At 45.5% G+C, this 15677-nt stretch overlaps 1 pseudogene; it reads right to left on the minus strand.

Moving 5' to 3' along the window:
* Positions 1 to 13957: 13957 nt before the first annotated feature.
* On the minus strand, positions 13958 to 15298 carry LOC132223052 (ADP/ATP translocase 3-like; annotated as a pseudogene).
* Positions 15299 to 15677: the final 379 nt, after the last annotated feature.

The following is a 15677-nucleotide window of genomic DNA, read 5'->3' on the forward strand; positions in this document are numbered from 1 at the left end:
AGGATTCCCCACTGGGGTGCCTGGCCAGCCTGGGTGAGGGGCTGAGGGCTGTTTTCAGGCTGGCGGGTGACGGAAGCTCCCAACCGCTCCTTTTTATCTTTTTTTTTTTTTTTAATTCTGGGCCAGCTTTAACTCTGAGGCTCCAGCTCTTAGGCCTCCTCTGCTGAAAGTAGGTATCTGGTTTGTTTCGGTTCTATTATCAAAACAATGTATAACTCCAGCTCTGACTCCAGCTCTGAGATCCCAGCTCGCTGAAAGCTGGTTTCTGGGTGTTTTTTTTAGCTTCTATATTTGTTACAATGTGCAAACTGCAGGCTCAGAGGCCTGCAAGTGAGGCGGGGAACGTTGGAGTCCTCCGTCACTGAAGCAAGCAAGCCTCATGTTAGTTTCAAGCTGCCTGGCTGCCAGCTGCCATCTTGGCTGTCAGTTAATTTGCATATCTCGCTGATTAGCCAATGGGAAGGGTAGCAGTCATACGCCCATTACCATGTTTCTCTTTTATTAGATAAGGAGATATACATATATTTCAGAGAGAAAAGGAGAGGGAGATATAGAAACATCAGTAATGGGAGAGAATAATTAATCAAATGTCTCCTGCACACCCCCTATTTGGTATGGAGCCTGCAACCTGGCATGTGCCCTGACCCAGAATGAACTGAGACCTCCTGGTTCCCATATTTCCATCTTGCCCTCAGTGGTTGATGTTCAACCACTCAGCAACACTGGCTGAACTGAGCTTAGGTAATCTTGCTGTCTCCTATCTTATGTGTCTGGATGTAGGGTAGGTGGATTCTGAAATTTAGGTTTGAGCTAAAGATTTTGAAGAGTCTATTAGATCTTTAGAGTAGGTTAGGTTGGGTCCCCAAGCCCAACCCAGCCCAGCCTACTAGCGAGTTCTTCATTGAGCTTGAGCCAGCCAATAATAAATATTAAAGTGGTACACTATTACCCACTTGCTATTGTTTCCTGTACATGTTCTTTTCCTGAGGACCTCTAGAGATAGAATTCAGACTCCCTGATTCCCCTAGTCAAATACCACTCTCCAGTACCCCCAAGGATCATGAGCTCTCCAACATCCCTCTTCACAGGTTCTTAGACTGACCTTCCTGGAAATTTGTGGTATGCATATGTTTGTATATGTGTTTCCTTTTCAAGTCATAGTCAACAAAGTAATATTAAGCATGAGCTTTTGTGACAGTCTGGGTCTGACACAAAATGCCCACATAAAAAGAAATAAGGAAGAAGCCAGGATAGGCTTTGAGGAACATCAGACTGTGACACAAGTCATATCTCAGGTGAGAGAGAAAAAGAATGTTGGGAAGAAGTGTCTGATTTTTTCATAAAGTCAAGGAAAGTTCAGCAAATGCATCAGGGAGTTCTTGAGCCAAAGGTGGCTGTCAGAAGCAGAGAACTGCTCATGGGAAGTGTGGCCTCAGTGCAAAACCAAAACAATTTTCAAAGAGTAGTATCTGGCTCTTCATTATTCTCTTTAAAGTAAGAGGACGGTAAAATCAGTTTCATTCCATCACAGCTTCCATGCCTTGCAATAATTGCTGCCTGCCTTGACCTGTCATTGTAAAACCATTTTCATTCCTTTCTTAGACTTCTATTTTCAACCAGTAAGAGGAAACATCTTTGAGACAAGACATATTTTGAAAGAAAAATAGAAGAACCACAGTTTATTCCGGGAGGCTTCCAACTGAGCACATGCAGACTGTCCAGAGCCTATTATCTTGGCAAGTCTTAGGAAAACTCCAAAGACATTAAACCTTTTTCTAATGTTTCATACTCTGAAAACAAATTGAGTTCTCATATTCCTCATGTCTATGCCTATCACCTAACAACTTTTTTGTTGGAAAGGTGTGACCCAGGCCCAGTACATAAGGACTGTATCATATCTGAGGCCACGATTCTCTGAAGAATCGTGGAAGTTGCTTGTGATCCTTTCACTCTCTGGTGGGAGCCACAAACAGGATGCTGAGTCTCTAGAGCAGCGGTTCTCAACCTGTGGGTCGCGACCCCTTTGGCAGTCAAAACGACCCTTACAGGGGTCGCCTAAAACCATCCTGCATATCAAATATTTACATTATGATTCATAACAGTAGCAACATTACAGTTATGAAGTAGCAATGAAAATAATTGTATGGTTGGGTCACAACATGAGTAACTGTACTTAAAGGACCAGAAGGTTGAGAACTACTGCTCTAGAGCATTCTTTTTTTGATTTTTTAAAAAATGATTTGAGAGAGAGAGAAAAGCATAGATGCATCCACATTGATTAGCTGCCTCCTGCATGCCCCCTGCTGGGAATTGAGTCTGAAACTCAGGTGTGTGCCCTGATCAGGAATCAAACCAGGGTCCTCCTGGTGCATGGGTCAGTTCTTAACCACTGAGCAACACTGGCTGGGCTCTAGAACATTCTCGTAGGAGACAGACATTATAGGCTCTGACTCTAGCACAATGCCTTGTTACAGTCCATAACGGTTTGCCAATTTAGTTAACTATATAGATGCCTTTTTGTTATAACTGTGTAGAGAAAGCTGGTTCCTCAACAAAATTCTTACTTCCTTGGCATAAAGTTTGGCATGAAACTAATCTGGTCCTATGATTAGTTCTGGCCAGTAGAAGCTGAGTGGAAGTGAAGTGAGCCACTTTCTATCCAGCCCTTACTTCCAACATGTGTTCCTCTCTCTTCTTCTCCATTGACTTGTGTGCTGAACAAAACTTACAGGATGCAAAGGAGCATGGTTCCTGGGTCCCTCTCCCACCTGCATCAGATCATTACATAAGAGAGAAATAAACTGTACTGTGTAAAGTCACTGGGAGTTTAGAGTTATCAGTCATAAATATTTTCACTATTAATAGCACAGCTTTTTTTTTTCCTTAAGAGTCATGACCTGTTCTAGTCAGACTTTTCTTTTTCTTTTAATTTCTTTTTAAGTATTGTTGAAAGTATTACATATGTCCCCTTTTTTCCCCATTGCCCACTTCTAACCTGATCCTGCCCACTGCTCCAGGCCTTAACCATCCTATAGTCTATGTCCATGGGTTATGCATAAATGCATACAAGTTCTTTGGTTGATCTCTTCCCACCTACCCACCCCCACCTTCCTGAGATTTGATACTCTGTTCTCTCAACTTTGTCCTCACCATGGGGGCTGTCTTTGTCCTCAGGCTGCCTTCCCTTATGGTACCAAAGTAAGTACAGAAGTTTCTCTCTTCATATCTACAGCTTCTACATCCAGAAAAAGGTTGGGGGGGGGGGCAAGGGAAGCTGTCACGCCTGCTGGCTAGCTCTTGAGAGGAAATTTCTTTCTCAAAGTCCCTGTTGGACTTCTTGTCATTGGACTTAATTGAACCATGTGCCCCTTCCTGAACCATTCAGTTTGGCAAGGATATGGAATTACCCCATTTAAAACCTTATAATGCAAAAATACCCATAATTACAGAGTTTGTAGAAGTGGGTTACCCGTGGCATTACCAGCTCTTGCCAGTCCTGGACAATGATATCCATGAAGTTGTGGGTGTGATGTGATCATTTGCTTATTCCCTAATACATACTTATTTCAACTTTATATCTTAAAGTTATTTAAAGTTTTGTCTAATACCTAAGTATATTATGTTAACACTAGAGATATACACACATCACACTTTGGCAATACTGGCTTTGATAGAAGAGGGAAAGAAAGTGAATGGTGTTAGAGGATGAGCCATGGATGGACAAAGGGTGGAGTTTGTTACAGGGACAATGAATCCCCGTATTATGTAAAAGAGGATTCACTGAGAAATGTTGGGAAATGAGAATGAAAAATTGGTGGATTGTGAATGACCTTGAGTTCCAGGCTGAGGAATTTGGGTATTATTACATAGATAAATGATAGCCTTTCTGAGCTTTTCATCATGAGGTGATGAAAGAATTGTTTTAATAATATTAAACTGACAGGTCTATAAAGAATTTATTGGAGTGAAAGTTCTTTGCCATTACAAAGAAATAAAGGTAGCATGACTTAAAGTAGAAGAAGGGAAACATAGGAGGGGAACATTTCAAGGAGTGAAGAAATCTGATGTGCAGCATGAAAAGAATGCATAGTCTAGAGTGATTCCAAGGTTGTTAGAATAGGTTCTCTAATACAGGAGCCCATTTAGCCTGGAGACATTGAGTGTGTGTGTGTTGGGAGAGGCTCTCTGATTCAGATTTTTGGCTGACCCAGAGGCAAGTTCCTTATTCAGCAGACTTCTGAGTCTTTCCTAATACATCACTGCATCAGGAGTGGGAAAGTTTGACCCTAAAAGGGCAATGACACCACTGAGTAAGTGGTTTCAACACATCAGTCCTGAATGTCAGACCCCATAATCTATGCTGAACCTCCTTCCCCATCAAGACTAGAGCTAGACACCTCCCTTCTGACAAAAAACCCTGCCCCACTTCTGCCCCTGCCCCTTAGTGGTGTCACATCCCTCCTCCCTTTAGAAGTCCCAGCCAGACCCTGCACCACAAAACTGTGACTGGTTTTTCATGTAAAGGACTATCAGAGTCCTATTTCTGGAGCATAAAATCTTCCTGATATCTGTTGGGCATCATCTTAGAAGAGTGGACAAAAGGAGCAGGTGATGGAGAGAAACTGCTGTGGGACAGTCAATCTTGGCACAGAACAGCATTGGCGGCCTTCCTACTCACTCACCGTAGGGTATTTTACAATCATTTCCACCCTATATCCTAGACCAGCCGTGGGCAAACTATGGCCCGCGGGCCGGATCCGGCCCGTTTGAAATGAATAAAACTAAAAAAAAAAAAGACCGTACCCTTTTATGTAATGATGTTTACTTTGAATTTATATTAGTTCACAGAAACACTCCATCCATGCTTTTGTTCCGGCCCTCCGGCCCAGTTTAAGAACCCATTGTGGCCATCGAGTCAAAAAGTTTGCCCACCCCTGGGATAGACGCTCAATTCAGGAACTGCCCCCTGGTGGTCAGTGCGCTCCCACAGCCAACCTCCCGCAGCTGGCCAACCTCTCGTGGGCCCTCCCCCCAGCCAGCTGGCCTGATCAGGACTCTGCGAGAAGGTCCCCATAGGCCCCTATCACTGGCCAGGCTGAGGGACCCTACCTGTGCACGAATTCGTGCACTGGGCCTCTAGGCCTATCTAATAAAAGAGAAACATGGTAATTGGCTTACAACCGCTACCCTTTCCATAGGCTAATCAGGGTGATATGCAAATTAACTGCCAACTAAGATGGCGGTTAACCACCAACAAAGATGGCAGCTAATTTGCATACTGCAGGCAGGATGGGACAGCGCCATTCTGCCTGACCCTCCACCATCCAGGCCTGCTATCTGTGACCTGGATGGCGGGCGACCCAACCCAGGGCTGGCAGGGCATGACCGCGGCTGTCCCCCACTGGCCAAGACCCCAACCCGCTCCCCGCCGGCAGACCAGGGCTGGCCAGGCCCTGTGAATCTCCTTCTATATATACACTCTGAGAAGCACAGGACTCCTCATCATCCTTTTTATGCCAACAATCTGAAAACAGAAAAAAGGTGAGGAAATGAATGTTGATTTTGGTGACAGAGGGAAGTTGCATTACAAAAGTGTGTTGCCCATGACACCTCGGCTTTATGCAATTTTCTGAAAAGAAGAGATGTGCAGGAAGGTTTAGAACAGGCTTCTGCGAAGTTCTGGGCCTCTGAAGATCATAAAGGAAGGAAGACCACGCCAGGAATATGACACAGAGATGGCAAAGGCAAACACCACATGGAAGAGAGGTAAGACTTCCAGCCCTTCCTTACGCTAACCATGTTCAGTAGGGCTTGTCTGCAGGTGACATAGACAAGCTCTGCAGAATTTTGTTTATGTCTTATTCGAAGAAAAATTTAATAAATGAGTAGCATTTTATTGAGGACTACTTAAGTATGTATGGGCACTTCATAACACATGTGCAGGTCAATGTTGAAGAATACTGAGGAGTCAGCAGTGCAGAGGAGCAGGTGATATAAAAATGCCACGAAGGCAACATGGCAGAATGATAGGAAATGACAGGTGAAGTAACATGTCAGAAAGTGTAAAATAGTTAAAAGGAAAGGTTAAAATGAGGTGCAGGCAGTGGGATCTGCATGTGATCAGTGATGGAATCGAGCTGGTTCCTGGTATAATTTGAGCACAGCCCTTGTGTCATACATTCTGCTAGTTTCCACTCAGCTGGGCCAGGCCTCCTCTGAGACCATCCTGCATGTTCACCCTGTGGAAAAAAACTAGGGTTCTCCTGGTAGCACCTTCTCTACAAATACATAAAACCTAAATATTCCAAGTATTAATGAAACATGACAGAGGTGACCATCCAGCCCTGGTCCAGAGCAAATACACTTGGAATAGTATTCAGGGAAGGTAATGTTACAAACACCAATTGAAGGATGGTCTTACAAGAAGAGCCCATCATTCATGTAAGTAAAAAAACATAACCTGGCACAGGCAGTCACCCAGAATCTTTATCTAGAGGAAAGGTGCAGAAGTGGAAGCCATGGATCTAGACATAGTCATCCGCCTAGGGAGAAAAACAGCAAGGGGGACCCAATAAGCTATCTGTAAGATGCCTGGTTCCCAGACACATCCAGCACTTTCTGAGGAAAAGAGTTTTAAAGAAGTTTATGGAGTCTATTCCTCAGGGCTCTCCACACAGCTCAGCACTGGCATCCATAGCACATTTCACATGAGAGTGAGGACAATTTTCAGAGCCCAAGGTCTGGCTGCAGGAGAGAGAAAGCTACAGGTGGAATATAAAGGAAGACAGGCCATCATCTCAGTCCATTAGGAGAGATGTGAGGGTCTTACCTACAGATGATACAAGTGGAAAAACTTCCAGTATCAGTTTGCAGTACAGAAGTCTCTGATCCTCATCAAGGATTCCCCACTCCTCTGGAGAGAAGGCAATGGCCACATCCTCAAAGTTCATATCCTGTCATAATGGGGACAGTTCAGTCAATTATCAGCTTCTCTCCAAGGATTTTGCATTCATCATACACCACAACTTCCATATCCATCTGCTCCCTAGACTTTTGACTACAGAGAAGATATCAGGCCTTTGTTTCATCAAAGACACTCACTCCTTATATTCCTACTGATGCAGTGTCTTCCCACGACAATAAGGGCAATGAGCATATAGATCCTACCCGCTCTCTACTACAAACATGTTGTCCACACGGCGCCTTTCAATACAGTGGGTGTCATGAATATAGGATATGGATAGATGTTGTCCATAATGAGAGTATGAGTGATTTGACACTGTTATTGTCAGGCAATAACCTTGTTGTTCCCTACATTCTCTCTGCAAGTCCCTGAAAATTTTGGCATTACACTTCACCCTTTTGACACCAAGCCTAGGGTGCTGAGGCCATCACTTTGCACTTCCTGGCGCACATGTCCTTGAAACACACAAATCTCACACAGCTTCATTCTCAGGGGAAAAATGACAAAAGTAAGACAAATACATCATGACTTGACCCAGTTTTCTTCTTCACCTTCTTTTCCAATACTCCAATTCACCCTTTCAGTAATATATTTCTCTCTTACCCTTCACCCTTTCCAATGCCAGCCTAGATGACACTGATGTATGCTCCCTCATTCCTATTGATCACTGTAACTGCCCTCCACAATAAAATGCAGGTTGCTCGTATATTTCACCTAATCTCTGGACCAAGAATGTACCAATACTATAGACCCTCTTTTTAGGAATTAATATGAAATTCACTATATCAGATTTTCCAAACATCACCAGAAATGAAATCCACTATCATTCCATCTTATGTCAATGTCAGGGGCCATGAAGCCATGAATGCACATGCTTTCTCCAACTACACGTCACTCTCTCTACCATAACTCTCTCAAACCTACACTCCCACAGTCCCAGCCCCCATAGTCATCTCCCTGACTTCCTAATAATTACTCAGTAAGTGTGGTTTTGTTAATGCCTGGAAAATTCAAACTGAATTAAGTTCTACACCAACTCTCATAGTCCACACTCAATGAGACGCCTTCAGTTCTTCTATGATAACCTACCTCCCTGATTGTTTTTTTTTCTTCAACCTCACCTATTGAGAACCACATCACATCTCAGATATGCAGAGCCCACCTCTTCTGGTGCTGCACTTGAGGTCCCTTCACCAGTCACAGCCTTCAGCACTCAAATCCCATCACCTAAGACCCTCTCTCACAGGTCCAGTGTGTCTCTCATATGACCACTCATTCCCGTATATAAATAAGTCAGACTACTGACCATACCAAGGCTCTCAACACAATCCTGGTGTGTGATTCACAAGTAAAGCTGCAACAGCTGCATTCTCATCTTGTTTGAATTGCTCTTTGCTCTCCAATTAAACAGAAAAAAAGTTTTTAAAAAAGTGATCTACAACTCTACCCTGGTCACTACGCTCCCGACTTTAAAGAAGGTTTCAACCTGAACTTGTCCTGAGTACCAGATGCTCATAAAATGCTCTCTGAAATATCGCACACCAATACAGACAAAAAATAAAAGTTTGGTGTCCCCAATGAACATTACACTTCTACTCTGAATATCTGCATCTCAGTTGATGGTGCTTCCATACCTGCAGCTGCCAAATGCAAACCTTCAATCATCCCTGGCTCTTACCTCTCTCTCAGCCTCAAAATTAGAAAATCCAGTTGACGGCAGATAAAGCACCAATACACAATCCAACAGCTTATATCACCCCCACAGTCACCAGCATGGGCCACTTACCATCATGTTCACCACAGCAACCTCCATCCTAGACTTTCTACAACCTCCCTCACAGCCATTTGCTTTGTTCTGCTTCAGCCACCCGAAGTCTAATGAGACCTGGGTCAGATCACCTGCCTCTGCTGCTCCAAATCTTCCATTACTCCTATCACCTGCAGAACAGACTCCAAAGGTAGCACAAGCTCCTCTAGACCTCACTCCTGTCCCAATGTTACCAGTTCCTGTTTTAGAAAATAGACACAAGCCCCAGCTGGTTTTTCTCAGTGGATAGAGCACCAGCCTGTGAACTGAAGGGTCCTGGGTTTGATTCTAGCTAGGGGCACATGCCAGGGTTCTGGACTTAATCCCCAGTGGGGGGCGTGCAGGAGTCAGCCCACCAATGATTCTCTCCTATCATTGATTTTCTATTTCCCTCTCCTCCTCCCTTCCTCTCTAGAATCAATAAAAACATATATTTTTTAAAAAGGACACCAGTTGGTTCCTGAATGAACTCAGTCTTCACTCTAAGCCTTTACACATATAGGAACCTATGACTGGAAGGTCTTCTCACATATGATTCCACTGTTTTCCAAAAACAGGGATCATTTCAGACAATCTTAGACATGTACTTAGAATTCTGGGCTTGGTGTCTCATCAAGGGCCCCAGATATAAGGGCTAGAACAGAGGCAAGACAATCCCAGGATACCACTATCACAGATGCTGTAAGAGTGGGGCCCTGATATCAGTTATACAAATAAGAACTCTTAAACCACTCTGCATCTGCAGGAATCTGTGTTCAGAGAAAGATCTGCTGAGACTCTGGCCACCAACCCCAGGATCCATGGGGTCAGACTCCTCAGTACCATTTCCAAGCCAATGGGGTCACGTGTCCTGAAAATGACCACAATTCTTCAAGACTCAGTCCTCAGTGCACACTCTTGCCAGTTACCTTATCTTTTATAGGACTTCTGCCTCTTGTCCCCAACTGCTATCATCTCTCTTCCAGTCTGTTCCTCTTCTGAGCTGCTTTGGGAAAAGTTTAAAGAACTACCTCACATAATGTCCCTCTTTTGGTCAGGACCTTTCATGTCCCCAGTATCCTGAGAATGAAAGTAAAACTCCTCGTGCAAAACTCTGCCTCATCTTGTTTGTTGCCTATAGACACAAAACAAGTCCTGGGTTTCCCAAATCCTCCTAGTTCAGTCACACCATCACATCCTCACATGGAGGTATTGTAACCTGTTAACCTCTTTCCCCATTTTGTCACACATGAGCTACTCACTGTTCCTGGCAGTGCGACCTGGACTGCAGGACCCCAGAGGTGCCCACACCCCAGGCTGGAGGGTTAACTCGATGAGTCTTTGTCGAACTCTGTAAGCAGAAACGAGTCCACGAGTCACAAAAGCCCAAATTCTGGCGTTTGGCGTGTTGGGGCTCAGCAAACCGCAGACACACCACTGCATAGGGAGATACTGCCTCTGATGCCTTGTCCTACTGGACATCTGGTGCTGGGAAGCCTCAGTCTCTGTGAACAGACCAAAGAGATCAACATGACCACCAGGTAGATTCAAGAAGTCCCAACAAGGTAGATTCAGGAAGTCTCACCCTTACCCATGTACACCTGGTTAATATGCCTCTCCTGGTCTTTCATTGGCTAACTCCAGCCATCATTAGGAGCATAGCCCTTTAGGTAATATACCTTTCCAGGCCTCCCAGGTGTAAACAGGATCCCAATCCCTCACTGACCATTGTGAATATTGGTGTTTTGGAGCCAGAGTGGTGCTGGGAAATGACAACATTAGGATCCTGTGGCTGGTGGTAGTTTCTGGGGTTTGTTGTCTCCAACTGATTTTTTGGTTAATTTGATTTTTGATAGAGAGTATAGGACAGGAAAGAGAGAAACATGGATCAGCTGCCACCTGTCGACTCCTCACCCAACCACTGGGAATCCAGCCAGAACACCAGGCTTGTGCCTCATGAAGAATATAACCAGAAACCTTTCCAATCATGGGAAGATACTCAAATATCTGAGTTATTCCAGCTATCAGATTTTTTATTTTTAATATAAAGATATCACATTATTTAAGAGTCAAATGAGGCTATGAGAGAATATATATAAACCAATTTTATTTGTTTAAAAACAAAATTTGAAGTGCTACAAAGAACAAAAAGTTGAGATTCCATACATTGTTAGAATGTTTGTATTCAGTACACATTTTGAAGCTATGGAGCTAATAGCTACCGAATGTTTACTACAGGTGCCAGGCCTGGAATTCAATGCTTTTCATGCATTATTACGTCATTTAGTTCTCTCTGCAACCTGAGATTTTATGAAGAGGGAATTGAGGCTCAGATGCTTGACATAAATTGCCTGATTGTAGAGTTAATTAAAGGCAGGACTGGAAGGCAAACTATGTGTTACTAATAACAGAGCTCTGACTTCTAATGTTAGGCTCTGCTGCCTCCGGAGAGTAGAATTGTTAACGCACAGCCATTAGAACCCGTAGATGTTGTAGTAACAAACAGCCCCAAAGCTTTAGTGGCTTATACTAAAGAAGGTCTCTTTCTTGTTGGTGCCACATGTCCTCCCTGGTTCTCCAGGGACCAGGTAAAGATGCAGCCACCATGTAGGTACCTGCTAGGTGTTAGTAGCAATGAACAAGGTGCAGTCACCATGTAGGTAACTTCTAGGTGTTAGTAGTAATGAACAGAGAGAATGTCAGTCTCTGATTCCAGGCTCTTGTGTTAGTAGTGACAGTCTTCACTCCCACCACATTATTGGGTCAAAGCACATCACGGGGCTGTAGCCACATTCAGGGCTTTAAGAGGGAAACCTGACATACTTGGTGGGCCCTATGTAGGACACCATAAGGTGCCAATCAATCTGGGTGACTTTGGTAGGAAATAACCGCAGGAGTTAGTCTGCATGGATTGCTTTCTCTTCATCCAGGTGCACTTAGTCCCTGAGCTTCCCTAAGCCATCATGGGCAAGATTCAAATGCGTGAACTTCAAAAAAAGGCGTTTGGTCATTGTTCACTGGCAGTAAACTCAGAACTACTACAGAGTGAGAAGTTGTTTAAATCCCTGGCTGTCTTAGTTCCTACACTGTGTTGAGGGAGAAGACACATATGATAAGAGAGTTGATCAGGAAGCACACAGGACTGCAAGCATTCCAGCATCCATGTTCTTTTACATCAACATCAGTCACTACCCAGCCTCCAAGTCTCTTGATCATTTCAATTGCCCTGGTGGGCACTCCATTAGGGGTCACAGTAAAATATGCTGACATTTACATCAATGGTGACCCTGTACTTTCCACTCATTCTGTGCATGAACATGTGCTAAATGTGGTTTCTTTATTGTTCACCCCATCCCCACTGGGGCTCCTTCCTCCTGCTGGTCACAGTGCTTGCGGATGGCCATGCACTCCCACTAGATTACCAGGATACAGAAGTTCTGGAGTGATGCTCTGAGCATCCCTAGGTCCCTTCCTCTATTAGGTGTCAGCATAGCTTTGACATGGGCAGGGGTGTGACCTGTTCTCCAGGGACCAGGAGTCTCACAGGACTGTCCCTCTCCTCTCCAGGAATGTCCAATTCCTTATTCCTAAAATGGATAATTATGGGCCTTAGAGTTCTTCCCCTCAGCGTTGCCCCATATTCATCCATATGCATCAGAAAATAAATCAGGCTGCAGGGAGGGCAGCTGTCTCAGGCAGGCACATCTGTGATGTGTGAGGACCCAGGGTGTGGACACTGTTGACTATTCCAGACTCAGGAATTATCAAGTTGTCTGTCCTTGGGAGCTGGCATTCTAGTGGAGGACATCCCAAAACAAATGGGGTAAGGTTGCTACAAGGGGTGATAAGACAGAAACGTGAAGCCAGGGTGGTCACTGGAGTCTCCCTCAGACAGTGTGGGAAGAGGTGGTAGGGCCAGGATAAGTGCATACGGGGCATATATCCTCTGAGCACAGCTCTGCATATATGGAAATGTAAAACATTCACGTATACTGCAACAGTTTGATAAGTAAAACATAAATCTATATAAAGAACGTTTACCAGAATCATCTGATCTCAGTGGAAGTCTGTCTTCTTTCACAAAAGAGGCTACTAGAATCATGACCACAAATCTCAGAATAAACCCACACAATTTGTGCCATCGTCATCATCCCCTCATTGCTTTTATTTAAGCACAAAAATCCCCAATGCTTTTTGAATAATCTGTTTATTTTTTTAACTTAGGTTAGCCTTTGAGTGATAAAAATTAACTTACCTGTGAGGGAAGGTGATTCTGAGGGATTGCAACATAGATTTGGAAACTAGAGAGTGTAGAGCCCATAGTGAAGTAGAAACTGTGCTTCCCTAGAGAAACCCTGTTTCTAATGTCTAAAAACACTAAGTAGGAAGCATGAATCAGACAACTAGCGGTCTTTCTTTTTCTTTTTTCCCCCTCACCCTACGATTCTTGTTCAATTTACTTCTAGAGAGGATAGAATGGTGGGAGGATGTAGGGAGACAGAGAGAGAGAGAGAGAGAGAGAGAGAGAGAGAGAGAGAGAGAGAGAGAGAGAGAGAGAGAGAGAGAGAGAGAGAGAGAAACATCCACAAGGGAGAGACACATCCATTGGTTTCCTTCCTTATGTGCCCCGACATGACCCTAGGATTAAACCCCCAATTGAGGTCTTTGCCCTTGACCATAATTGAACCAGAGACCATTCACTCCTGGAGCCAAAGCACTGACCACTGAGGAACTGGCCAGGTCTTCCAGTCTTTCCTCAAACACAGGAATGCCCTGGAGACCTCGGAGGCTGATGGTGGCTTTCTAAAGATGATTTCTTTTTTTTCTTTTTTTCCCCTCCATGTCTGGGTTTAATTGTTTGCAGAATGCCCAACAGAGAAGGGATTTGCGGATACTTCGCTGTGCAGAGGACAGTGCGCAAGCACGGATGGCGACATGATTTCCTTTAAATAAAAGCTACCCACAGAGGCCCGCAAGGCCGGGAGGGGCGGCCCTGTGGGGCGGGGGGCGGATGGGAACCCGCAGGGCGTGGGAGTGCCACCCCCCCCCCCATCGAGGCATTGAATGGGGTGTCAGTGGTCATGATCAGAAGGGTTTCATCCTAGAGACAAACCCGGTGCTACCATGATCTGGCCGGGCGGGGACGTTGGAATTTTCTGGAAGGTCAATGGTCGGTAACCATGAGGGGCCCCCGCGGCCCTGGGGCCCCGTGTCCGGGCTGCGGGACACCTAGAGGCCCTTCTTCAGCTCGAGGGACAGGACCAGCACGAAGGCGCTGCCCCTGCCCCTGAGGACGTTGGACCAGGCGCCCTTGAAGGCCTTGGCGCCCTCATCCCTGAGGACCTTCCACCGGCGCTCCATAGTGCGCATGCGCAGGATGCCGGCTCCTTGGCGCCCGACTGCAGCGTCCTCCTTCACTGCCAGGGGCCAAAGGGGTAGGAATCCAGGCCTGCCAAGGCGTCACGGACGGGGGATCGTCCAGCTGGTGAGGATGTGGGTGTTCTTGGGGTACGGGGGCCTGCCTTTGGGCATGCTGTACACCCCAAAGTAGGCTGCCTGGTAGCTGATGATGATGCCTTGCGTGGAGAAGCTGAAACCCTGGTACCAGCCCCGGATGCCGTCCGACTTGCTGATCTGCACCAGGCAGTCTCCCAGACCCTTGAACTTCTGCTCAGTGCCCGATATCCCCACGTCGGCCACCAGCCGGGTCCGGGTGAAATCCAGGGGCAGAGGAAGCAGAGGGAGGTGGCCAGCCAAGTACCTCCAGGACTGGGTGTGCTTGTCCGCGCCCCCCAGGGTGACCTGCTTATCCTTATCCTTGAAGGTGAAGTTGTGTGCTTGGGTGGAGAAGTAGCGGATGGCGGATGGTGTTGGCCATGTCGCCCCTCCAGAGAGACAGTGCGCCCTGCTCCTCGGGGATGGACACGATGCAGTCCACGTACTGCTTGTCGGCCGTGATCTGCTGTCTGGCATGTTGCACCTGCAACTCTGGCTTGACCTGCTCGATAGGAGCCACGGCTGTCTTGGAGGAGATGGCGGTGGAGGAAGTCCTTGGTGAAGGAGATGGCCTGAGGGCAGGAATCTGAGTGGAGGCGCAGAGAGGAGCTGGTAGTGTGGGTGCCTCTCGCTCAGCAGCTGTAGCCACCGCCCCGACCAAAAGGCTAAAGATGATTTATTGAGCTTGATTTATTGTAAAGGTCCGAGGCTCTTCATTATCTCAAATATTATTGCATTTGTTCCATATCCTGTCCCATTGTTGTGAGTTTTGGCCAGATCCTCTGAAATTCTGTGGGTGCTTATGATCAATTCTGCCTCTGTGTATGTCCTTTTCTTCTGGGGTACTATCATTGTGGTGAGTATACTAAAGTACCTTACAGATACACCTTTAAGCAAAAGTGTCAGCCACTGGACATTTTATTTGCATTCAGTTATGGAAAATTCCTCTGGTACAGAGGTACCCAACGGAAGGTAGCCTGAGCATCAAGGTAATCTGTGAGCCTTCCTTCAGAGAAGGTCAAGTCCGTCCACAGGGCCCACAGTTCAGCCATGACCCCACTTTCTGATCATGGTTGTCGAAACCAACCACAGTGACTATCGTCAGCTTCCTGGTCAAAGCACATGCTAAATTGTGGATTCCACCCCAGTAGGTGGCCTGTGGGAGGCAGCATATCGATGATTCACTTTCATCATTGATGTTTCTATCTCTCTCTCCCTCTCTCAAACCTCTCTGAAATCAATAAAAACATTTTGATATGTATTTTTAAAATCAGTAAGATGTAAACAAAACCTTAAAGAAATATTTAAAACTTGCCATTTCCCAATTCTTTTACTATTTTATTATAAACTGTAAATCTGGTGCACAAAATGCATGCACGAGTAGCGTCCCCAGACCTGGCCAGTAATTAGGGCTGATCAGGGCCTTCCGGC

Source organism: Myotis daubentonii, chromosome 21, assembly GCF_963259705.1.
Source record: "Myotis daubentonii chromosome 21, mMyoDau2.1, whole genome shotgun sequence".
NCBI classification, from domain to species: Eukaryota; Metazoa; Chordata; class Mammalia; order Chiroptera; family Vespertilionidae; genus Myotis; species Myotis daubentonii.